Source organism: Phascolarctos cinereus, unplaced genomic scaffold (assembly GCF_003287225.1).
Source record: "Phascolarctos cinereus isolate Bilbo 61053 unplaced genomic scaffold, phaCin_HiC Scaffold_5;HRSCAF=322, whole genome shotgun sequence".
Taxonomy (NCBI): Eukaryota; Metazoa; Chordata; class Mammalia; order Diprotodontia; family Phascolarctidae; genus Phascolarctos; species Phascolarctos cinereus.
Window position 1 is genome coordinate 179,338,593 of NW_027555958.1, and position 25,718 is coordinate 179,364,310.

At 37.3% G+C, this 25,718-nt stretch overlaps 1 pseudogene; it reads right to left on the reverse strand.

Moving 5' to 3' along the window:
- Positions 1-337: 337 nt before the first annotated feature.
- LOC110200883 (bax inhibitor 1 pseudogene) lies at positions 338-1,118 on the reverse strand (annotated as a pseudogene).
- Positions 1,119-25,718: the final 24,600 nt, after the last annotated feature.

Genomic DNA, 25,718 nt, shown 5'->3' on the forward strand with positions numbered 1-25,718 from the left:
ACACACACACACACACACATTATGTCTCTCTGCTAACATGTTCAAGGACTAGTCAGAAAAATATTTAGGTCTGCCTGGCAAGCCTAACTCACCAGAAATCTCTTGAATCTAGCTCCCTTTCCTTGGGCCCCAGTTAGTTCTTAGTGATAAGGGGTGATTCCCTGAGAAGAGAAGAGAATTGGGGGAAGAGAATGGATTGAAGAGGTGAAGGAGGGAGATGGAAGTAGAACCCCAGGGCAAACAAAACCAAGCACCAAAATAAAATTTGGTTGTAAATGTTTCAATTTTTAAAAAAGAAATAAGAGAAAGTGGAAAAAAATTCCTACAGCATTTCATTTTAATAGGACATACTATGTGTAAATGAGCATGAAGATGAGGACCTGAAGGAAGGAAACCAAAGAGGAGAAGGGTAGATAGTTATTTTCTCTTTCTTTTTGTCTTTTCTATTCATTGCCAGAATCATCAAGGTTTCTACAAGAGAGTGGCAAAATCTAAGCAGAGTTCAACACAGATATAATCTTTACCTTCATTCTCAGTTTTTTCAATGATGAATTGAGTATCAAAAATGACCAGGATACATATAACTGTCAGTCCCACATACAGGTTCATGTAGAAAAGCAAAATGGATCCATCAAACAAGTTCCCCAAGGAGGAGAAGAGTATCAAGCTTAAGCCTGACATTAAGATGCCTCCTAGGAAGAGAGAGATAAGATGTCTAGCATAGAATACACTCAAAGATGAAGCAGCTGGAAGATCACTGTTGTGCCCGGGAAGGAGGTTGAAATGAGGATAAGGTTCATGGAGATGTTTAAGTCCAGGGATCATGCCAATTCCTGTAAGGAAAGGAAATGCAGCCAGCAGGCCCCAAATCTCATCTGCTCAGTTTCATGACTGTAGGATATCATCATTAGTCATGTCATCAATCCCAAGGAAATATTGGTTGAGAGTAAGCCAGTCTGAAATATATGGGTGACCATATGCATATAGGCCCTGGGGCTCTCATAGATATGTCAAGGGCAAAAATGACATGGACTTTCTTCAGGTGATGCAGTAGAAGGTGTGATAGGGGAAAATGTTATAAGTGCATCTAAATTGATCTTCTGATCAAGCATGTTCATAGTGCTAATTCTATAAAACACAGTCTTCAGTCTCTCCTAGAACTCCAAGTTACTAAAGAACTATACATGTCATACATCTGCCCCACAAACGGAGACAAGGGAGCTGTTTAAGAAATTAAGCAATGGATTATCTGATGTTGGATTTGAGATCTGATTTATGCTATTCAGGGACTGCTCCTTTCTTCCCTGGCCCTTGTTTATTGCTTAGTTCCCAAAGTTATTCCACACACACATGGAGAGAGCAGCAAGTCTAGAAGATGGTCGTGGATTGATAGCTTTATATCCCTCATTTTGTTTTCAGTTATGGAAAAAGAGGCCTCTCCTTTGATTTATACAATTTCTTATTTTATGCTTATCTTGAGATTCTTGTTGTTTTCAGTTGTTTCAGTCATGTCCCAATTCTTTGTCATCCAATTTGGGGTTTACTTGACAAAGATACTAGAATGATTTGCCATTTACTTCTCCGGCTCATTTTACAGGTGAGAAAACTGAGGTAAACAGGGTTAAGTGACTTGCCCATAGTCACATAGCTAGTTAAGTGTCTGAAGCCAGATCTGAACTCAGGTCTTCCTGACTCCAGGCCTGGCACTCTATCCATTGTGCCATGTAGCTGCCCCATTCTGGGCACATAGTAAGTGTTTAATAAATGTTTATTGATTGACTGACTGGCTTAGCCCAGAGCCTGGCATAGAGTAAGCAAGTCAAAAGAAAGGTTTGCTGCCTGCCTGTCTGCCTGCCACCCACCTGCTGCTTCTCTTAAGACCCTAACTTTAGCCTAAGACCCTCCACCTATATGCCTCACAGGTTCTTATTCAATCCTAAAATATTCCACCTGATACTAGCTATATAAAGGAAACACATCTAGTACAACCCACATATTTTAAAAGATGAGAAAACTGAGGCTTAATCCTTGAAGCACAAGTTGGTTACTAAGTCATGGTGTGCAGCAACTAAAATCTGAGTTCTGAATAAAGCAAGAGTCCCTCATTTTCATATGCTAGATAGATTCAGATTATGGTTACTGGAAAAACAGAGCTTTTGGATTAAAAACTTTGTCAGATTAGAGAATTTCAGATTTTAATAAGTTTCCAGAATACAACAATAATAAATAATACCATGTAAATCACTTATCAAAGTTCATTTTTCACTTCCCATTTTTAAAACCATTTATGATGAACCATCATGAGTTCTGCATTTGTAATAACAGCTAACATTTTATAGTGCTTTAATATTTGGGCCGCTAGATGGAGCAGTGGATAGAGTGTCAGGCCTGGAGTCAGGAAAATGACTGAATTCAAATCTGGCTTGAGACACTTACTAGCTGTGTGACCCTGGGCAAGTCACTTCACTCTATTCATCTCAGTTCCTCATCTGTAAAATGAGCTGGAAAAGGAAATGACAAACCGCTCCAGTATCTTTGCTAAGAGAACCCCAAATGGGTTACAAAGAATCAGGCACGGCTGATATGACTCAACAACAACTAATATGGAATTTGAAGGAAATAATTGAATACAGCTATTACAGAGAAAAAAGAATAAGGGAAAGATCCATTTCCCTTATGACTACCTGTCAAGCTCATTAGGTCACAAGGCTCCACTCCGTTTGCTAAAGACAGAAGAAAAACAAAGAAAACAGCCAAGGACTGAGTCCTGTTTCTTGGGGGCCATATGTCCCCAGAGAGAGAAGGCCTTTGCCTTACTCCATGGTCTCGCAATGCTTTTTTTTTTAATCCTTTCTAGTCCAAATATATTCTCCTTACAAGAGAAGAAGGATCAGTAGTTCAATAGCTCTGCCTTTTATCTGGCCTCTGGCACATTGTAGACCCCTAACAGGTGGAAGGGAAGTAAAGCAAGTCTAGAAGAATCGTTAGTTAGAGAACACACATCTAAGGAGACATTATAGCCTCATAGCTATAGCATGATAGCTGGGATCATAGATGGGATGGCAATAAGAGTTTATACCCTTCCTTTCCTCATAACAGTCTTATGAGCCTTGTCTTTATGTTGTTTTTTGGGGGAGAGGGAGGTGGGAGGAGGCAATGAAAGTTAAAGGGTGAACATTCCAAAGTTGTGATTTTACTGATGTGGACTTCTCATTGTGAAAAGTCACTCCACCATTTCAGACCTGAAACTCATCTCTAACATAGTCTTAGAAAGGTACATGGGCCAGTTAGAGGTTATCTATTTTATCAAAGGATTGTAGACATTTAGAGCTAGGAGGGACCTTACAGATGGAATAGTAGTGGATAGAGCACTGGACTTGGAGTCAGGGAGAACTTAATTAAAATCCTGCTTCAAACATTTACTAGCTGTGAGACACCAGGCAAGTCAACTAACATCTCTGAGCTGTAGTTTCTTCGACTGTAAATAGGGATAATAATAGTGTTTCCTCATAAGGTTGTTGTAAAGATCAAATGAAATAATACGTAAAGCACATCGTAGACCTCAAAGCACTATATAAAAATGTAGCTACTATTATCATCTAGTTTTGCTCCCTCGTTTCATGATGTTGGTAATGAGGCCCAGAAATACCCAAGTGACTTGCCCAAGGACACACTGGTAGTACCTGGTGAGCTTGAATTTGAAATCATGTTCCCTGATTTCCAAAGCTAGCAAGTTCTCCATTATGTTTTGTAACCTCTCATCCAAATACAGCCAGTATATGTAAGAAGAAGGACTTAAATTCAGGTCTTCTTACTTCTAAGGCTATCTTCTATCTACTAAGCCATACTGGCTGTATTAGCTTACAATCTAATAGGCAAAATAAAGGGGAGAGGGGAGGAAACACCTATTTCCTAACATTCAATAATCTCTTATAGGAAACCTGGAAAGAAAGTTGGTTCCTTGCTATGGATTCCTATGAATTTCATTCCTTTTTTTTTTATTTGGTTAATTTGTAAACTCTTAGACATAAGTGATTCTAATGCAATACAAAAGCTTGTATACTGAAATATATAATCCTCCTACCTAATCATGGATAAAAACAAGTGTCATAACATCTCTTGTAAAAAGGAATTATCATTAACTTTTAATGCATTATCAGCTTGATTGTTTTTTCATTTCATGAATATGCCACACAAAGAATGCAATCATGCAGAAAGTGTTACTTGATATAACTTTGTTAAAGGATGTCTAACATTAGGTTCTGAATAATGAGCAAAGAAAAGAGCTTAGTAGAAGATAGTTTGCAAAGGAAAAAAATGGTTTACACAAAGTGACTTCCAGACCTACTTTCTTCCAGTCAACTGAGTCATACTTGGGAACAAAAACTTATGAGATTTTTTTAAGAAGGTTTGATAACAAAATAAATAATAAAGCATCCCTTCATTCCCTGTTGCCACAAGATTTTGCACTCCGTCTGAGAAAAACTTGGCATTGCACAAGAGTAGGCATACTACAATGAAACAAAATCACGTCTAGAAAAATGATGAAGTATGTCTCCAGCTATGAGATTAAAATTGATTGGAAAAGTAATACTGCCTCCACACAGTAATGCTGTCTGATAATGTAACTCTCTGACTTTTATTGGACCATCTGCTTTTGAAATGAGCTAATGGAGAATCACAAACAGAAATGGATGGCTTCTTTCTACCTTAAATTATTCAAATAACCCTTATGTAAGTAAAAGTTTGAAATTTCTAACTCAGAAATTAAAAAGAGCCAGGATTAGGAACAGGACTACTTTCAGACTGTTTTGGTAGGAAAATAAATGAGCATCATTTCAAAATATCTAGGCAGCTTTCAAATAATAATGTCATCCTATCCACCATATCTCTCACATCTGTTCCCTTCTTGTACCTCACACAGTTTTTACCCTATTCAGCATCTCATCATCTCTGTTCTAGGCTCTTACAATAGCCTCCTAATTTATCTCCCTGCCTTCAATCTCTCTTTCCTCTAAACTGTCCTCTACACAACTAGAAAATAGAAACTCTTTAAACACAGATCTGGCCATGCCGTTTCTCTGCTCAAAAATTTTCAATGGCTCCCTGTTGATTGTAGGATAAACTAAAATACCTCACTGTGACATTCAATGCATTCCATAGTTTGACTCCCACTGACCCATACAATCATATTTCATGTCACTCCTCTTCATAATACTTGTTCAGGTGGAACTCATTTGCTGATTCTTCCTAGAAGAGTACATTTTATTTCCTGCTCCTGTTTCTTTGCACCAGTGGTCCCTCATGTCTAAAATATTCTCCCTTCTCCTTTCTTCTTCATAGAATCCCTAGCTTCCTTTAAAGCATACTTCAGGCACTACCTCCTACAAGAAGCTTTCCTGACTCTTGTCATCCCAAACCCCTACACACAAGCATGTACATAGCAGTAAATGCTTGGTGTCAATGTTATCCCTGGTTCAAATCCCATTAGTATGAGACTCTTTCCTTATTGGTGGAGATGAAGGCCCTGCTCTGGGTGAGGGGAGGGACAGAGCTGTTAAGAAAGGAGAGCTTCAGTTCTCAGCCAGTCCTCCTTTTGGACTCTCCAAGTAAAAGTCCCCTTTGAGTTTGTTTGTTTGGGGTTTTTTGAGAGGATTCTCCAAAGTGAGAGTTCCTTTGAGTCTCCCAGGATTCTCCAATGAGTATTTTCTTTCAGCTAAGTGTGATAGAGTTGGCTTCCAACTTCTAGAGATAAGATGGAAGAGGTCAATCCCACTTCAGGTTGCTGAATGGGAGAGTTCTTTTATTATGTATTGTCTGATATATAGTCTTCTATATATACCTTCTCTGATGTCTGTTTTAGTATGATTTGGATAAGTGGGTTTCTTTGCTATTCTCTATATGTGGAACTGGTATTTGGTGGGAAAGGAATCAAGACTTGGAAATAAAGCTTGGGTTCTCCTTCCCCCAAAATGACGAAGTGATCAAAAGTTAGTTCAAACCTCATCATGTTCCCTAGACTAATTATATTTAAGGGAATAGATAGACATAATTTTAATCTATTACTCCCTCTTCCTCTGAGGAGAGCCGAATGGCCTCTGACCCAACCTCCTGCTTCCCTTCCTAACCAGAATGAAAGATTCCCTTAGAAAAGGTGGGGGGAGAAGAGGCTAGACATGTCTATTCTTCCTCCCTTTGAGCCACATAAAGACATAGCCTCATCATATGTGGGCCTCTTTATACCCATGGGGCCCTCCACTTCTACTGCTATATCAGGAACACCTAGTTTCTAGTACTGTCTCTTTCTCATGCCAGCTTTGTGACTGTGTGAGAAATTACTTAAATTTCTCAGTGCTCTAGAAAGACTTTACATTATAGACCATCTGTTAATAGGATCAAAGCTCTACAGCTGGAGGGGCCTTGGAAGCTATCTCCTCGAATATCCTCATTTTAATGATGAAAAACAAACAAATAAACAAACACAAGGACCACAGAGGTGAAGTGATTTTCCCACGGTCATATAGGTAGCAAGTGACAGAGGTGGTATGTGAACTCAGGTCCTCTAACTTAAAAGCCATGGCTCATTTAATTGTATCATTTGGAGTATCCACACAGAAAAGTCCTCACACCAATAAGATCATGGGTCTGAGCCAAAAAAAAAATAATTTATTGAGACTATGTGACATGAATTGTGGTGAGTGCAAGGGTACCAAACGGAGCCTGTTAGAGACAAAAGCTAAATCAAGAAGGGGATATTGTTGGAGTAGATGGGATGATGTATCTAACAGAGAAAACAGAAATTCTCAGCTCTTATTTTTCTCTTCCAACCAAACAAAATGATATTTAGACTACAAAGGATTGTGGGGTGTGTATGTGGGGGGTGGGGGAGGGAATAGCATAAGTGAGGAAGAAGGTAAGTAAACATCTAATTGTCCTCAATGAGTTCAAGTGACCAGATTCCTATGAACTACATTCCAGAGTAACAAAAGAACTCCCAGATGCAAATCACTAAGCCACATCAGTGATATTTTTTTTAAAGTATTTGTTCAATGGGAGAGGAAGATATTGTGTATACATACATACATATATATATATATATATATATACATATATATATATATATATATATATATATATATATATATATACATACATATTATTTTTTTCCTTGAGTTGCTGAAAATGGACATATAGAGGGAGATTAGAATAGAGCCTGTGCCAAGCCAGGCTCAAGTTCAAGCTTTAGGCACCAGTGAAATTGCTTCTCCACTAATCACTGCTTTCCTCTGGGAAAGCAGAGAAAACTGACCAGCACAGGTCAGGTATGAGACATTTCCTGTACAAAAAGAGAAAGCCTAGTTACCATCTCTTGTACTGTTGCTTCTCTTTTCCTGTCTCCAATCCTGACAATCTGACATAGACTCAAAGTTTGTCATCATCTCCTGTTTCCAACTCTCCTGAGGCCTTAGTCAGCCAGAGAAAAAAATCCATCAATAAATCGAAATTGAGTATGTTGTAGATTTGGGGGGAGGGGATAAGGCGATTCTCTTATTTTCTTTTTCCAGTGTGGAGTTTACCACAGGCTGATTTGGTAAAATATTTGCCACCAAAAATGGAAATTGAAATAGTTAACAGAAGTTGATCAGCTCTTTTCATCATAAGAAAAAAAATTATAAACTCAGAAAATTAGCACTAATTCCAAACCACTTCTAAAACATTTTATGTCTGGAAACTAAGTAGTATTGTTTTTGGAGTATTATTTCAATTCAATAAATAGTAATAATAGCTGGGGTGGGGGGAGCAGTTTGGTGGTGCTGTGGATGGAGTGCAGAGCCCAATCAGTAAGACTCATCTTTGTGAGTTCAAATCTGGTCTCAGACACTTACTAGATGTCTGGTCACTTAACCCTGTTTGCCTCAGTTTCCTCATCCATAAAATGAGCTGGAAAAGGAAATAGCAAACCACTCCAAAATCTTTGCCAAGAAATCCCCAACTGGGATAACAAAAGGTTGGACATGACTGAAAAAGACTGAACAACAATAATAGCTGACATTTATATAGCACTTTATGATTTACAAAATGCTACATATGTTATTTCTTTGATCCTCAAAACAGTTTTACAAAGTAGCTGCTGTTATTCCTTTTTATAGATGAAAGATCAGAAAAGTTGTCATTGCCAGAGGTCACATGGCTAATAAGTGTCTCATGGGACATTTGAAACCAAGTCTTCCTGGCTCCAAATCCAGCACTCTCTCCACACAATTCCTGGCTACGTCTGCAACATAATTGAATGGAAAATATTTGAGTGGAGTTGCATCATTCTAGAGTTATGTAGATATTTCTTCTCTCCCAAATGCCAATTTAACATAAATTTTTTAATGACTAACATAAATTGCAAATATAGAAGAAGAAATCGGAAGGCCATTTGGAGCTGTAGGAAATACTTGTATCAGTGTCAGTGGGAACAACAGAGAAGCCTTATGACAGATGCATTGTGGTGAGAACTGTCAGCAAGTAGAGGTAAATATCAATACAGACTGCTTTTGGGTGCATATAGCTTGGGTTTTTTTTTCAGATGCCTTTTGGAATCCACTTCCATTAATGTCCCACTCCAATGCCATACCATTGTGTGGAGGTAGCCTTAGGTTCTTGAACACTGGATCAATGGAGCACAAGCTCTCAAAAGTCCTACCACCTTGGAGAAGCTTTGAGTGCTCTAGGGATCCGTTGCTTGAGGAATTTAGTTGTTTAGTTGTTTCCAGTCATGATCAACTCTTCATGACCCCATTTAAGGTTTTCTTGGAAAAGATACTACAGTGGTTTGCCATTTCCTTCTGTAGTTCATTTTATAGATGAGCAAACTGAGGCAAACAGAGTTAAATAACTTGCCCAGGGTTATACAACTAGTAAGTGTCTGAGACTAGATTTGAATTCAAGATGTGTTTTCCTGATTTCAGACCAGGCACTCTATTCACTATGCCACCTACTTGCCCTGCTTGAGGAAAGACCTACTTAAATTAAGTGGGGCTTATCATAACAAGACTGGCCAGTAAGTGATGAATATTTTTCACCAGCACACATAAGTAAGTAATGATAATGATGAGGGTGATGATGATGATGATGATGAAAACGATAACATTTATGTAGCACATCAAGGTTTGCAAAGCACTTTACATGTGTCTCATTTGAGAACCACAATAACCCTGAGAGGTAGTTATTATTATTATTATTATTATTATTATTATTATTATTATTATTATTATTCTCATTTTTCAAATTAGGAAACTGAGACCCAAAGACATTAAGTAATGTAAATAATGTCACCCCACTAGCAAGGTATTGGAGGCAGGATTTGAATTAAGGTCTTCCTAATACCATTTCCAATACTCTACTATGCCACTCAGTTGCCTTTAAGTCTATCTACTGAGGCTTGGAGAGCTTGTGATTTGTATTAATGGAAAAAGTAGCCATAGCTGAACTACAAATACAAACCAAATACATTTTCTTAAAATCATTAGCTTCCTCCCAGGTTTCTCTGAAGACATCCCTTTCATCATTTCTTGGAGCATAATGTTTCTTTATATGCATATACCATAATTTCTTCAGTCATCCTCCAATTGGTAGGCCATTCATTTCCCTTAGTTTCTAGCACTTTGCCACTACAAAAATACCTAGTATTGGTATTTCTTTCATTGGTCCTGAGGGGGATCTAGAAGCAACTGAGCTAGGATAGAACCTTTCACATTACCATGTTCACTGAAAAGTACCTAAAATGGATTCTTCCTTTTGAAACTGAGCTCCAAGAATCACAAGAAACCTTATCCGAGCAACATAGACTTCTATTTTTAAAAGGAAGGTGCATAAAGGATAATTGACAAAAATAAAGATCTCCTCATTTCCAGTAGTGATTGAGAGTAAACCTTTTTTTTTCTTAATGTTGATATAACTGCAAGCAGAATGATCGAAGTTTTTCCCAAGGTTCATAACTCACTATGGGAAATAAGATTTTCCAAACTGGCAATGGAAAGGTCATATCTGTACTTTTTCCTATACTACAAAGGAAGTTTCTTTAGGAAAATATGTGCTTAAAATACATACACTCCTTGTTTTAGAGATAGAATGTTTGTACTTAATAACAAAAAATCCTCTCTCTAAGTGAGGTTACCATGGTAATCTTAGGTAATTTATTAATCTATCTGCCTCAGCAAAACCATAATATTCAAAATGGTCAGCAGCTTTGTGGCTCCACACTTTATTAAATAATTTTTTTTAGTTTTAAAAACATGTGAGTAAAATGGAATAAAATTTTGGTATTTTGATAACTTTAAAGAAGATTTATATAAAGGTTGATTAATTTATTCAGAGCAGAGTAGAGAACATACTTACTCTAGAATCAGAGGTTCAAATTCATCTTCTGACATTTAATTACCTGTTTGGCCTTTGCCAAGTTATTTAGCCTTCTCTGGGCCTCAGTTTCTTCATTTGTAAAATGAGGGGATTGGACTAAGTAGGCTCTGAGCACCTTTTTAACTCTAGAAATCTATGCTAAGCAGTGGGGATACAAAGTCAAAAACAAATAGTCCTGGTCCTTGAGGAACTGATACTCTCATGGAGGAGGGAGACAACTTGTACAGAGAAAAGTACATACATAGTATATTCAAATTGATACAAAATAAATTCTGAATGAAGTAAGCAGAACTAAATGAAAAATGTATACTATGGCATCAATATGAAATGAGCAATTTGAAAGTTTTATTAATTGATAAAAAAAATAAGCAGAATCAGAAGACAATTTATACAATAACACTCTACAACAAACAACTTTGAAGTTTGAAAGAAATATGTTTATGCAATGATTGCCCATGATTCCAAATAACCAATGATGAAGCATGCTGTCCACCTCCTGAAAGAGAGATGGTAGACTCAGGGTATAGAATAAGCCATATCTATTTTTAAATGTTGTTAAAGAAGGAATTTGTCTCTTCGATCCTCACCTTCATCTTTTGGAATCTCTGATTTCCTTTACATCTCAATTTAAGTGCAACCTTCTTCTTGAGGCCAGAGCTTCCAAAGCCTTTACCCTCCAACTGATGGATCTGTTTTGCAAATGCTTTGCATATCCCTTCATAAGTGCTTGCTCTCTCCTCCTTTAGAAAGTAAACTCCTGGAGGGCAGAAACTGCTTAGCTTTTTTTTTTTGTCTCTGTACCCGCAATGGCAGGGGTGTAGAAAGTGCTTAATAAATATTTATGTACTGAATGTTGAAAGAAGAAAAAAAAAAGTAAAAACCAGTCTCTGCCCTCAAGGAGCTTACACTCCGTTGTGAGATACGAAGATAAGTAAATAAAAAATAATTTAGAGAGAAGATATTAACAACAAGTGAGGTGTTCAGGTGAGATTTCGTCTTCAAAATTAGCTATCAAGTGGCAGAAGCCCATTCTAGGCACAATACATACACGCTGGGAAAAGGCTCATCTGGGAGATAGAATGCCGAATTTGGGGAACAGCCAGTAGTTCAGCTCCAGTGTACCTTATGTGAATGGATACTTCAGAGTTGTTTAGAGCAGCTCCTTTACCCAAAGAAAGAGGGGAAATATGTAGACAGCTGGAAAGGATAAGGAACATCCATGCATGCAGGCCTGACTTCAAAGGAATCCTACCAATCTCCTTATTTAGCCTAATCTGAGCTGCTTAAGTTTGGCACATTTTGGGGGGGGTTCCCTTAGTCTAACTCACTATAAAACCACAACCTGTGGGTTATCCAGTAGTTGTGCTTTTACTGCCTGGATAACATCTCCCTCATAGAAGCAGTTACGTGTGAAACCTCTTTACTTGCAAAAGACCAAGTGTGAGGTAGCAAGGCAGGATATGGATGTGCACATATGTTACATCTTCTTGAATGAGAACTTCCTTGTGGTTTGCAGTTAGATCATCCTAGTGAGATGTTTTGTCTACGTTTTTTGAAATCCTAAAGTTGACTAGCACAACAATAGTAAAACGAGATAGCTGAGTTTATTGAGTTTTGGATGAGAAAAGTGTGTTAATGAAAAGTGATAGATTTTACACACACACACAAACACAGACACACACATACATACATACATATACATGTGTGTATATATAATATATATATTTATATGTGTATAGAATTAGTAAAAGATTTAGACATTCATGGAAAATGAAAAGAACTTCAAAATGGACACAAATAGGGCAACTTGTTATTACCATGCTAAATTTAATATACTTTTAATAAAATCAACTATATATGATAATAGAAGTTTGTGGCTTCATACATAATGTTTTTTGCCTTTGTATGTTGAAATGTTTGTGTTTGTTGATGATTAAGATTTTTTATTTTATTTGTCACACTTTTTTTCTTACAACTTACTTTTTTAATAGTATTTTATTTTGACATTCATTTGAAAAAATTTTTTGAGTTCTCAATTTTTCTGCCTCCCTGCCTCTCCTTCCCCCTTCCCAAAATGATAAGCAATTTTTATTTTGGGTTTTTGGTGAGGCAGTTGAGGTTAGGTGACTTGCCCAAGGTCGCAGAGCTAGTAAGTGTTATGTGTCTGAGGTCGCATTTGAACTCAGATCCTCCTGACTCCAGGGCCAGTGCTCTTTCTACTGTGCCACCTAGCTGCCCCTATGGTAAGCAATTTGATATAGGTTACATATGTGCAATCGTGTAAAACATAATTCCATATTAGTCATGTTGTGAAAGAAGAAGCAGACCAAAAGGGAAAAAAAAACATGAAAAAAAGTGAAAACAGTATGCTTCAATTTGCACTCAGAATTCATCAGTTCTTTCCTTGGATGTGGAGAGCATTTTTCAATGGTTAAGTTGTTTTTTAAAAAAAGAAAGAAAAAAATGAAAGAAAGGTAGGTTAGAACCAGTCTGTAAAAATCATTAAATGCCAAATTGAGGTTATAGCCTAGTCTAGGAGCAATAAGTCACTAAAGTTCTTTTTTTTTTAAGTAGGGGAATACCTTGGCCAAACTGTACATTCTCAGAAATCTCATTAAAATACTTTTTTAAACATAACTTAATGAATCATAAGCAGAAATAAGATTTCTAGTTGAATTCTTAATTTCCTTCTTTCTCAGATACATACTTTTTCAGAAGAATCAGACATCTTTAATAATCTCACAAAAGGATAATAAAAGTCTTATTAAGGTCCTTCTGTTTCTTTTATCTTACTTTTTTCTTCTTTACTTAAATATATCTTCTCTTCCATCTTCTTTTAATTTGCCTTTAATTTTCCATTTCCTTTTCTCAGTCTATTTTCTTTTTACTTTGTACCTCTTGCCCTATTGTCCTCCCTTCTTTTCAGAATCAATGCTATTTGTCTTCTTTCTTTCCCATTTGTGTAACTCAGGGTGCAAGTGTTGTCATTTGCCCAAGATTCTCTTCATGGATGGGGGTGATTGAACACTTGATGCTCCCTGCCTGTGAGAGTGGTGGGGAGCACAGTTGATAAGCATTTGAGGAGAGAAGACTTCTTGCTTTGAAAGATGACACAATGAAAGAAAGGTAGGTTAGAACCAGAAAGGTTCCAGGTTCCTAGAGGGAAAGGTTCCTGGAGGGAAAGAAAGACTCTAGGAAGAAGCCAACATATAGAGGCATCAAGCTTACCCTATTTCCCAATTACCGTACTAGAGATTTTGAGAAATTTCCCCATTGGTGAGATCAAGAACTTTCTTTCCATCTCATTTGAGCTTAGACATCTCATTTCCAGTGGGGGAGCTCATTCACTTTGTATATTGAATGACATATTCTTATCTATATAACTTTGATATCTGTTTGCCATCAGCTTGAATAAATGAGTTTATTCAGTGTTCACCATTGTGATGGTCTCTGTATAGCCAGCATTTGGTTGTAAGGGAGTGAAGTCTTTGAATATAACTTGGATCACCTCTTCCCTATGAAAGGATTCATTGTTTTTCCGCTAGCGTCTGACCTTTATGACCCCATTTGGGATTTTCTTGGCAGAGATACTGTAGTGGTTTGCCATTTCCTTCTCCAGTTCATTTTTACGGATAAGGAAATTAAGGCAAACAAGGTTAAGTGACTTGCGCAAGGTCGCACAGCTAGCAAGTGTTCAGGGCTGGATTTGAACTCAGGAAGATGAGTCTTCCTGATTCCTAGTCCAGTGCTCTATCTATTGTGCCACTCTATGGAAGAATAGTGATCATAAAAAAACAGCTAGAATCTAAAAAAATACTTCCTCTAGACTAGCAATATTTAAGGAGGTATATACATGTATACACACATACACATAAATATGTGTGTATATGTATGCCTATATGTGTGTGTATATTTGGTCTACCTTTCCTCAGGAGAATAGAATACCAGCTTCATGCCACTAATTCTCTTTTCCCCTGAGCCACATTTAGGCAACCTCATGTAGACATACACAAAAGCCATGTGAGCAGCACACACACCCTACAATTGGTTTGGTTCCTCCTTTGAGGGACTTAGATTATAATCCTTATCCATCTAAGTAGGCAGTTTTCACAAATTGCTATTGCAAAATGTAATTATCTGGTTGCCAAATTTCTTATTGATGAGCCTCTCATTCTTATATTGGCTAGTCCTCAGACAAAAGACTCACAGTCCATTATCAGATCACACTCAAAGCTTTTCATTTATGTTTTGCTGGCATAGCTTTGGGAATCTAGGGTCACCTGCAAGCCACAATGAGAAGTATTGCCTGTGCTACAATTACTATAGAATATTAAGTAAGGGAAATTAATCAAGTTTATTACTCATTCAGAATCTCCTAGCATAAGATATTTATGGATTTGGGGTATTTGTTCCCATTTTTCCTTTTAATTAAAATATATACTGTAAGGAGGGAAAAAAACACATAAAGATTTGTAGGCAGATCAGAACATTTGGGAAGACAAGGTACTGTATAGGACAGGTTGGTAGAATTGGATTCCCAGGAGGACTTGGGGCTGGCTGGAGAAGAAGGGACTAAACATATCTAATAATATTTATGAATTAACACCATAGACATGATTTCTCTAGCATACAGTGCAAGATGGTGTCTTTTTACCATGAAATTATGTTGACCCAAAGTCTTAGAGATGGCTCTGATCTTAGCTAAATGTATAGTTCCAAAAAACCCTCTCAGAGAGTCAAACCTATTAAAAATTAATTACATATTAACTTTGGATACAGAAATTTCATGATCATCTGATTCCTTTTGCAGAGGAGTCCCCACAAAAGAAACTAGCACACACACACACACACACACACACACACACACAACCTTGCTCTCTGCATCTTAGTAGTTAGCTTTAATGAAATAAGAAATAGTAGATTGTCTGACCAGACCATACATTTAAAGTTACCACACTACCACGCTACAGAGTGACCTGGCAAAGTAGATCATCTATATATAGAATGGTAACTGGCCACCTCCACAGGGAGTGTGGAGAGTTTCTATAATTTCTATAGTATCACTGTTTTTTTTTTATATACTCTAACTGGGAAATTATTCCCTCAGTACTCACAAAACCACATGTATCAGCCTTCTCATTCCCTGTCTCCTTTCCTAGAAGAGAATTCCCACAGGATTGAGATGGGCTAGACCACATACTTCAAAAATGTTCTTTTTTTGAGACCAAGTTGTCTACAATGGCAAAGAAAAACATTATCAATTGTCCTTGCATATTGGGTCAAACATTGACTCCTCATTCATGGAGTTTGAACATGACCTTAATCTTTTGGTGAGCACATTTGTAGTCAGAGGACCTCAGTTCAAATTTCAACTCTGCCACTTACTACCAACATGACCTTCACTTAAACCAGGCACTTAAACCAGTCATTTAAACTTCTCGGCCTCTATTGCCTCAACTACAAAAAAAGGAGATTAGGTCAGATGCCCTTCAAGAAACTTTTCAGATCTAAATGTATGAAATCAAAGTTAATATCCTTAATATTTGTTTAATATGTGACATCAGCATCTGGCAGAGTTCAGATAACCTGATAATCTACTTAGAATATTCGCAACAGAAAAAAAATGATAAGAATAATAATTATTATTAATAGCTAGAATTATAGTTTATTTGAGGTTTGTATTATTTTGCACATTTTATCTTACACGAACCCAATAATAGGCATCTAGGTGGTAAGGTAGATAATGAATTAGAATCAGGAAACGTAAGTTCAAATCCAGCTTCAGACATTACAGCTATATAACTTACCCTCTTTCTTTCTCAAGTTTCTCCTCTATTGTTGTTGTTCAGGCATTTTCAGTTGTGTCTGACTCTTTGTGACAACATTTGGATTTTTCTTGGCAAAGATATTGGGGTGGTTTGTCATTCCCTTCTCCCGCCCATTTTACAGATGAGGAAACTGAAGGAAAACAGGTGACTAGACAGCCAGTAAGAATCTAAGGCCATATTTGAACCCAGGAAGATGAGTTTCCTGACTCTAGGCCTGGCATTCTATCCATTGTACTACCTAGCTACCTATAAAATGGAGTTAATGATAACACCTGTCTCCCCAACATTGTTACAAGAATGAAATGACATACATAAAGTGCATTGTAAATCTTAAAAAGCTAATATAAATGCTAGACATTGCTATGGTTAACAATTTGCTGAGATTGCTACTATGGGTTTTATCTCTGTTTTACAAATGAGAAAACTGAGACTCACAGAGTTCAAGTGACTTGCCCAGGTCTCATGGAAATACTCATTGGAGGTAGAATTTGAATTCAAGCCCCAATTTGAATTCAAGATCCAATATTCTTCACTACACTGCAATGTCTCCCAAAAGCACTGAAACCTCAAAGAATAAGTTTATAAATCGTTGGGCAGATGAATAGAGTGTAAACAAAAATCACACATTTTGTGTGTATTTGGCCTTCTGAACCTTAGTGAGGAAATAAAGTTACATAATGACTTGCTCAATGTCTGCTGCATGCAAACTCAGTATTTTGGAGAAGTGAGAGAGAACTAATAATTGGGAGAAAGTGTCAATAAATCAACAGGCACTAGTAAGACCCAGGCCCATCAATAGTGTTAATTAACTCAGTAACCTTTTTCTTATTTTACTATAACTTCTCCTGTTTGTTCAAATTCACTTTATATATAAATATTTAGGGGTAGATATCATAATTTCACTTTAAAACAAAATTTTTATCCTATTAATCTTTAGTATGTGCAAGTAGTCTTTTGAGGTATTCCTAATTCCAGTCCGTATAAAGTTAAACACTTAATACACAGTCAGATCTGTTCCTTAGAATAATAATTTCCATACTTTTATGGAGGATGGAGTACCTTAAGACTGGTCCTCTAGGGGGCAGCTAGATGGTGCAGTGGATAGAACATCGGTCCTAGAGTTAGGAGGACCTGAGTTCAAATCCGGCCTCAGACACATAATACTCACTTAGCTGTGTGATGCTGGGCAAGTAACTTAACCCCAATTGCCTCACCCTCCAAAAAAACCAAAGTGGTCCTCTATGCCTTCCAGCAAGAATTGGGGGATGTGGGACATGACTATAAAACAGTTTGAAGTTGGATAAGTCAACAACTGTGCTAAGCATTGGAGATGGAAAGGAAAACAAACAACCTCACAACCCATATACACATCTTCATTGACATCAGGAAAAGACTTCTTATAGAACAGAGCATCTGAGCTAAACCTTCAAGGGACCTAGGCATTGCAAGATGCAGATATCATGAAGGAGATCATTCTAGGCATGGGGAATGGCCACAGAGATGCAAGATACACAACCATACACAGGAAACACCAAATACGGCAGCCTATTTGGTGAGTGTTTGAGGAGGGGAAAATTTGAAATCAGCCTAGAAAGATAGGTTGGAGTCAGATTGTAAAGGACTTTAATGTTAAAAAGAGGAGGTGTGTCTCCCTCAGAAGCAATAAGTAATTACCAAAGCATCTAAATCAGAGGAGTAAAACAGCCAGATCTGTGCCTGAGAAATAACAATTTCTGCACTTTTATGCAGGACGAAGTACACTTAAGCCTGCTCCTGTATGTCTTCCCAAAGGGAAGGTAATAGAAAAATTACAACAGTTATTCAACCTTTCCTCCCATGATTCAAACAAAACAACTCATTTGTCACTAAAAAATTCATTTTTCTATGGTGGTTTGGCCAAGTACCTGCCACCAAACACTAAACATAATTAGCGATCACACCTAAAGGAAACAGACATCTCGATCTTTTGAGCACTTTTCTTATATCATCTTGGCTGTTTTTATTTTCTCTGTAACATCCATTCAATGTGGATATTGTGTTGATACACACACATATGTACATGTGTATCTATGAACATTGTATCTAGGCACATATATCCTCACAGAGAAAACTTCAAAATAAGTAATAAAATGTATCACAGAGTAACAGAGGAATAATATGTATTTGTTATTTTTATTGTTGTGTTGTTGGGGTGGCACCAAGGAAAGAGAAGTTGGGAGTAAAATAGCAGTATATGAGCATGGGTCAAGGGACTCAAATCAGCTTATTAGGTTAAAGGGATGGGGGCATTATTTAGGACTTTGATTATATCTCCCTGTGGAGTGCTCAGATATTCCCATTGATATCTTCTTTTTAAATAGATTTTGTTGATTTCTTTTGGTTTTCTATTGCCTACATTTTCCCCTGTATCCCTCCCCTTCCCAGTGTTGCTAGCTGGAGAAGATTAAGAACACCTTCTGGGTTAGATTCCTTTTTGACATGTTCACACTTCATTGAAGAAGAGTGATTATGACTCAGTGTGAATGATGAAATCTCAGTGTCTTGGGATGATTTGATTGGCTCAAGTTTTGTGCATTGGAGGCAACCTCTTTTATGGCACCCTCCAGTAAAATGGACCCAATGGACCTTCTGTAGTCCCCAAGAGAGATCCAGAAGATTTATTACCCTGAGGGCATTGTTCTGTTATGATGGATTAAGCTAATATATTATTAAAACTCCCATCTACAAAGAAATGACTATTTCCCTGAATGTGGTCTCAGAGATCAAAACCATGGGGAGGCAGAGGCAGCACCTCTCAAGCCAAAAGACGGCAGGAGACAACAACATTGGTAGAGTATCGGGGTTCCTGGAACTGAGTGCTTGAAGCCTCTCCCAGAAAAAGTAACAGGTGTACCTTGTTGTTACACATGATCTCAACCAGGATGACACAGAAGAAGGGAGCTTCATGACCAAGTACTGAGAATTTTTGAAACCCTAGCCTTCTGAAGGAGTGTTAAACCATTACCAACTTTTGAACAGGTGGACTTTGACCTCTGCTACTACTGTGAGTCATGCATATTATGCAAGTTCAAGATGAAGAGGACTTCCAGTCTAGTGATCTTAAATTCATTCATCTTCTAGAAGTCTAGCTCTTAGGACAGTGCCTGAAAATTGGAGACTCATAACAAACTCAGAAGTGAAGATGATGCCAGAAAGAGACCATGAATCTTGTGCCATGTTTTTCATTTTTGTGGGGAAAATAAAGGCTGTACAGAATCCAATACACAATGTTCCCTGGAGTGTCTGAATGGGAATATATTCTTTTCACTCACTGGAGACATAGGTATGAGCTGTATTTTGCAATTTTTAGTGGAAACCCCAGGTAGGGGCATATTGAACCCCTTCCAAATGACTATTTAGAGAAACCCACAGGATTGAATGCAGTTTATATAAACACAAGCCTTGGGGTGCTGAGTCATGAGTTACATAGATAAATGAAAAAACACAGACATACACAAGTATATTTCTAGGAATGTGTCTGTCCCTTTTTGTGTCCTGATGCCCTTCACAAACACATTTTTTTAAAGCACCAAGCTGAAGAATATAAGCAGATGCAGGAGGGCTTGGCTGTTTAAAGCACTTAAAAGCCAATTTGCCAGGCAGCTGTTTATCAGTGTCATTCATCTACAAGGCATCCAATAGACTCTCTGTAGGAATTCAGACAACTGTTTGGTTCATATTTAGGGATAAAATGGTAGGGAAGGCTTTAGTGCCATCTTCTCAAGGGGAGTGAAATAACAATGAGAATGACTCCCAGAATTGCTGCTGGAGCTTCTCATTGGGGTTCCAGAGGAGTGGAGTCAGGGTTCTTGTAGAAACCTATAGTGCTGTGAATAAAAATCATCTGATTTCTTTTAATCTACTCAAGACATTCTTCTCATTCTTTCTAATCCAGACACAAAGTACCTCCTTCTTGAGACTTTTTACTCTGACTTAGGTTGTCATCATGGCCACACTATATGTGGTAGTCATGCTACCAATATCAGATAATAGAGTATCTCTCCCAGGTAAAATATCAACACTGCCACAGAGAACATTGAAGGCAGAGAATATTCCACCACACCCCTCACTCCCAAGCCATACCCTACACAATACATGGAATAGATAAAGACAGTAGCCTTTGTAGGACAGTTACATTACTAATATCTTGAAATAGTGTATGGGAAAGCACCCCCAAGAAGCTCCCCACCAGAAAAACAAGAACAGAAACAAAACCTCATTTGCTCTCAAGGGTTAAAGAGAAATGAGAAAGAGGCAATCTTGCCTCCTACCTCCATTTCTGTATTCTGAGGTCATGAACAGACATACATGAATGGCCACATTCTGAATTCCTGTCACTATCCAGCTTCTTGCAGTGGTACACTGTGTCAGGGATGCTTTGGGGGAAGGAGAAAGGATAAAGAGCCATGAAATGAAAGAGTTTTCTTTCTACTCATGTGCCATGATAACTGTTTTTGGTACTATATAAAGTCAGCAGATATTAAAGAGGCCTTATCCTGTGATTCACAGAAAGTCATCTTTCCTCCTTAATCACTTTATTTAAGTGACTCCTTTTTCAATTGTCCTTCTGGTGAAAAAGAAATAAAAAGCTGTAATTCTTAATTAAGCAGTAGACCTCATCTTGAGAAGGCAGAAGAGTGGTTTCAGTAATTTAGAATGTTATTTAAACTTAGAATGTTCCTATATTTGAATTGCTTATTAGAAGTGTGCTTATTAGCACACTTAAGCTATGGTAGGAAGTCAACTACAGCAGCCTCATCTTTGATGACTCTTTTCTCTAATTTGTGGTCTTATCTGTTTTCTTTTTTCTATGAAATGGTGTTGACAGTTTTCTTCTCTTGGAATGTCTAACAGTCTCCAGTGAACTTGACTCTTTGGAGGAAGCTGTCAAGTCTAAGTTCCAGCCTCAGGTAATATTACATGTAATATTGCAATAAAAGCTTGTTTTTCATAAATATAGTGTTATACAATTTTGAAAGACTTAAGAAAATTATGATCAACAATGTCCAGCTATGATTCCAGAGGGTTTATAATGAACCATGCCTCTCACTTTCTGAGATGATGAACTCAAAGTGTATCATGAGATGTGGATTTTTGGACAGAGCCAACGCAAGAATTTGCTTGACGTACATATTTGTTACAGGCAATTTGTTTTTTCTTTTTTCCATGAAAGGAGGAGGGAGAGAAGATGTATTTTTTCTAATTGAAAAAATTAAAATTAAAAATCAGTATTATGGATTTTTTTCCCATAATGCTGGGCACACTACTATGCGGCAAGCACACCACCAGCAGTAGATAACAGAATACCTTCATGCAGGTAAAATGTCAAAATTTCCAGGTGGACTTAGAGGAGGAAGACTGAGGATAGTATTTTAGACCCCTTATTGGGCATTGGGCAGCAAGCATGTTAGGATCTACTTTGTCAGTTTTCAAATTATATCATGTAGGAACCAGCCTGGTTTGCCAATAAGCTAGGCTTCCCTGCTTCCCGATGTCACTGGATTCTTATCTAGGATTCTACTTTCAGCTGACAGAAAAATAAGAATTCAAGTTTACTTGAGCCTGCAATGCCAATTATAAGCTTTCAGTTTTACTCTTTTTCAGTGGGTAAAAAAATTTGATGGGGATAAAACCTTTCAACAACTCCAAGTAAAACTTTCTCTCACTGTCAGGTTGTAGTTTCTTTTCTCTTCTGCGATAATCAAAACTGCAAGTAGACTTCACCATGAAACTAGAAGTTAATGGAACTGGAGCAAAGGAATACATTTGGTGCAATGAAAAAAATAAATAAATAAAAGTGTTGAATTTGAAGTAAAAAGACCTGTATTTGATTCCCAGTTCTACTATTTACTATCTGTGTGACCTTGCAGAACACTGGACAAGAAAACTTTTAGTCCCTTTTAGTTTTCAATCTATGATTCTATGATTTTAAAATAAATTTCTAATCAGTCTTTGAATAATGTCTTAGGGCTTCATTCATTCAATAAACAATTATCAAGTGCTTACTATAGTCAGGGTGCAACATGCTAGATGTTAAAGTGTTTACAAATATGAACTGGACACAGTTCCTGGCTCCAAGAAGCTTAGAGTCTAGTTGAGGTCTCTAAGTATTGCCTGTAGGACTCTGAGACCAAGTATCAAGCCTAGAGGCATGATTAGAATTTCTCTCTAATCTATTAATGGACTATTTGGGGCTATGGACTTAGTAAAGTCTAGAGATGAAGGTACTCAGTCTTGAATAAGGCAAAGACCTGGACAAGGTAAACATGAGAATGGAATCATGTAGCTATAGAAAGACAATACAAGAATTTATGATAGCGTCACATCTGTTGACTTTCATGACGCTTTTCTAATGTTCAAAAATCTTCACTACTTCCCCATTTCTGAATAAGTACACAGTTCTTTTCTTAGTTTAGCCTTCAAGTTCTTCTATTATCTAAATACAACCTATATTTCTAGACTTTTCTACCATTATTCTTTCCAGTTTACTTTGTGCTTGAACAAAAATGTGTTATCGACCATCCTTTTTCTGCTTACATACTCACTACTCCTAGAATAACCTGTATCCACTGCTGCCTTCTAACAATCTACCCAATCCTTCAAGGCCCAGCTCAAATGCCATCTCCTCTGTGATGCCGTCCTTTTCATACTTAGGGGGAAGTGATTACTCCTTTAACTGATCTTATTGTAATATATACTCATCTTCTTGAACTGGTTTTTGAATTCTATTTTGTAATACTTATCTTTGTAGGGTGAGCCATGTCTTATTTCCATTGGCATACACGTATGCCTCTGTTCCTCTGTCCTAACACTTAAAGTGATGCATAGCACATTTTCAGGCATTTAAGAAATGTTTGCTCAATAAATGAGCATATGTATGACGGGTTAGCTATACCCTAGGGAAGAACTGAAGTATGCAAGAATAGTACTGAGTCAGCCCACTGGGAAACCAGAATTCCATTTCAGAATAATTTTCAATCATTGAACACATTATAGTCCTGACCCCAGACCCTGACTTTCATCGCAATCAAAGAGAAGAACAAAAAAAAAATGGCCACTTGACAGCTGGTAGATCATTTGCTCCCATCAAAATTTTCTTTCTAAAAAAGGGTTTTATGAAAAGAAATCATACAAATATCATTTGTGGAACACATTGAAGACTACTGAGAGAAAAGAATTGACTTGAAAGAAAAAGATCTCAATTCAAGAACTTGGGAGTATAGATACCTTATCCTAAAAAAAAAAAGCTTAAATTCTGTACTATGACCACTTACATGTGAGAAATGTTATGCCTGACCAGAATTCACTTCTGCGGAGCACAGGACCTGCTGGGTAGAACAGTCTCTATTTCATAGGCACTGGATCATTAGAAGTCAGTTTCAGTAGTGACTATTGCTTTCTATTCACAGAGGTGTGAAATGTAATCATTTTAAATGTTAAAAAAAGTTAAACCTTCCTTTTTGATAATAAAGAATATCTACAACACTTACTAAATGTATAACTGACCTCAAATCATTTTCAGATATCACCTTGCACTCTTGTCTTTGAGAAAAAGAAGTATCCAGGGCACTCTTTGAACAATTTAATGTTTTCCTTTGGTCTTAGACTCACTTGAATAAAAATGAAGTTTTTACTTATTTAACTTACTCAGATTTCCCCCTTTCCAGGGCAAATATGAAATACAGGCTGATTGTTTAAACATACGCTAGGGACTGAAGTCATATTATGGGATTAAATTCAAATAGGATGACAACTTTAATATTTTACACGACTTGATACGAATTCCTCACAAAGTATCTACTGAGACAGGAAATCCTCAGCAAAACCAAAATCACTATAGGCATTGACCTGCATAGGGAGGTTAGGTAGTGTAGCAGATAGAGTGCCAGACCTGAAGTCAGGAAGACTCATCTTTCTGAGTTCAGATCTGGTCTCAGACACTTACTAGCTGTGTGAATCTGGGCAAGTCACTTAACCCTGTTTGCCTCAGTTTCCTCATCTGTAAAATGAGCTGAAGAAAGAAATGGCAAACCACTCCAGTATCTTTGCCAAGAAAACCACAAATGGGTTCAAAAGGAGTCGAACATTGCTGATCTGAAGTTGCATAACAAATATTTATTCAATAAAATTCTAGCTCTACACAATTATAATAATTTGGCTACTAATTTTTTAAAATGTTTTTCCTTGAATTATTAATATTCATTATTTCTAATGAGGTGAAGGGGGAGCAAAGATAAATTAGAAGTTCATAACTTAGGATCCACAGGTTCATTGATATATTTTGGGAATCTAGGGACTTAAATGAGAAAAAAAAGTTCGTATTTATTTTCCTCAGACTCTTACTGAATTTAGCATTTACTTCAATTATGAATGAAAGCAGCAAATATTATTTGGAGAAGTGGGCCAGAGGCTCTATCAAATTGTTAAAGAGGGAGCAGCTAGGTAGCACAGTGAATAGAGCACCAGCCCTGAAGTCAGGAGGACCTAAGTTCAAATCTGGCCTCAGATCAAACACTTTGACAGTTACTAGCTGTGTGACCCTGGGCAAGTCACTTAACCCCAGTTGCCTAAAAAAAAAATTTTTTTTAAATTGCCAAAGAGGTCAATGTCATAAAAAGCATTAAAACCCCTAATATTGCTATATAAGACAAAACAATGGGTCATTAAAACCTTTGCATTTAGTTTTGAATTGCCTTTCTATACCTACTTTTACATGTAAATATATTTGCTGTTCTAGTTCTCTTCCAACAAAACAGGTAGCCACACTAAGGCCTGATCCAGAAAAAGATGTCCTGGTTCCACATCATGATCTTCGGATTAGAATTAATAAAACTTCATTTTCTTTCTGAAGATAGACAGCATCCTGTGCAAAGCTCCCATTTAGAAGAGTTGTGCTCTGGCAAAGCTGGAAATCTAGTGGTTTGGTTTCAGACGTCTTCCCTGCCGGGCACTAAGCAACATACAAAGTGAGAATGAATAGACAGGGGCTGAGGTATTCTGGGAAGGAAATTAAATGGCATATGTGCTGTCATTGACTGTGAAGATAATTTGTCATGTCAAAGCCAAAAGGAAAACAGTACTCCATGCAGCATTTAAGAATTGACTATGTTGTATTGATTAAAAAATATACATACATACACATATATGTATATAGAATCCTCAAGCTGCTAATAGCAAATGATGTGCACATGCAACAACTGAAATGGTTTTAGGGAGAAAGGTTAAGATGAGCTGGCCACAAATACCCTAGGCCCATTTGGACAGGTGGGCAGTGAGGTAAGTGAATTGTTCAGGAGAAAGTATATACAAATAGTGAGGAATGGAGGATGAAAGAGTGGAGTGGCTACCAAATAGGTTTAGAGGCTTCCTTTAACACCACACCTTCCTAGGAGCCTTTGCTAATGTCAACTTCTGAAACCCTTCTCCACTCAGCTGAAGGGTTAC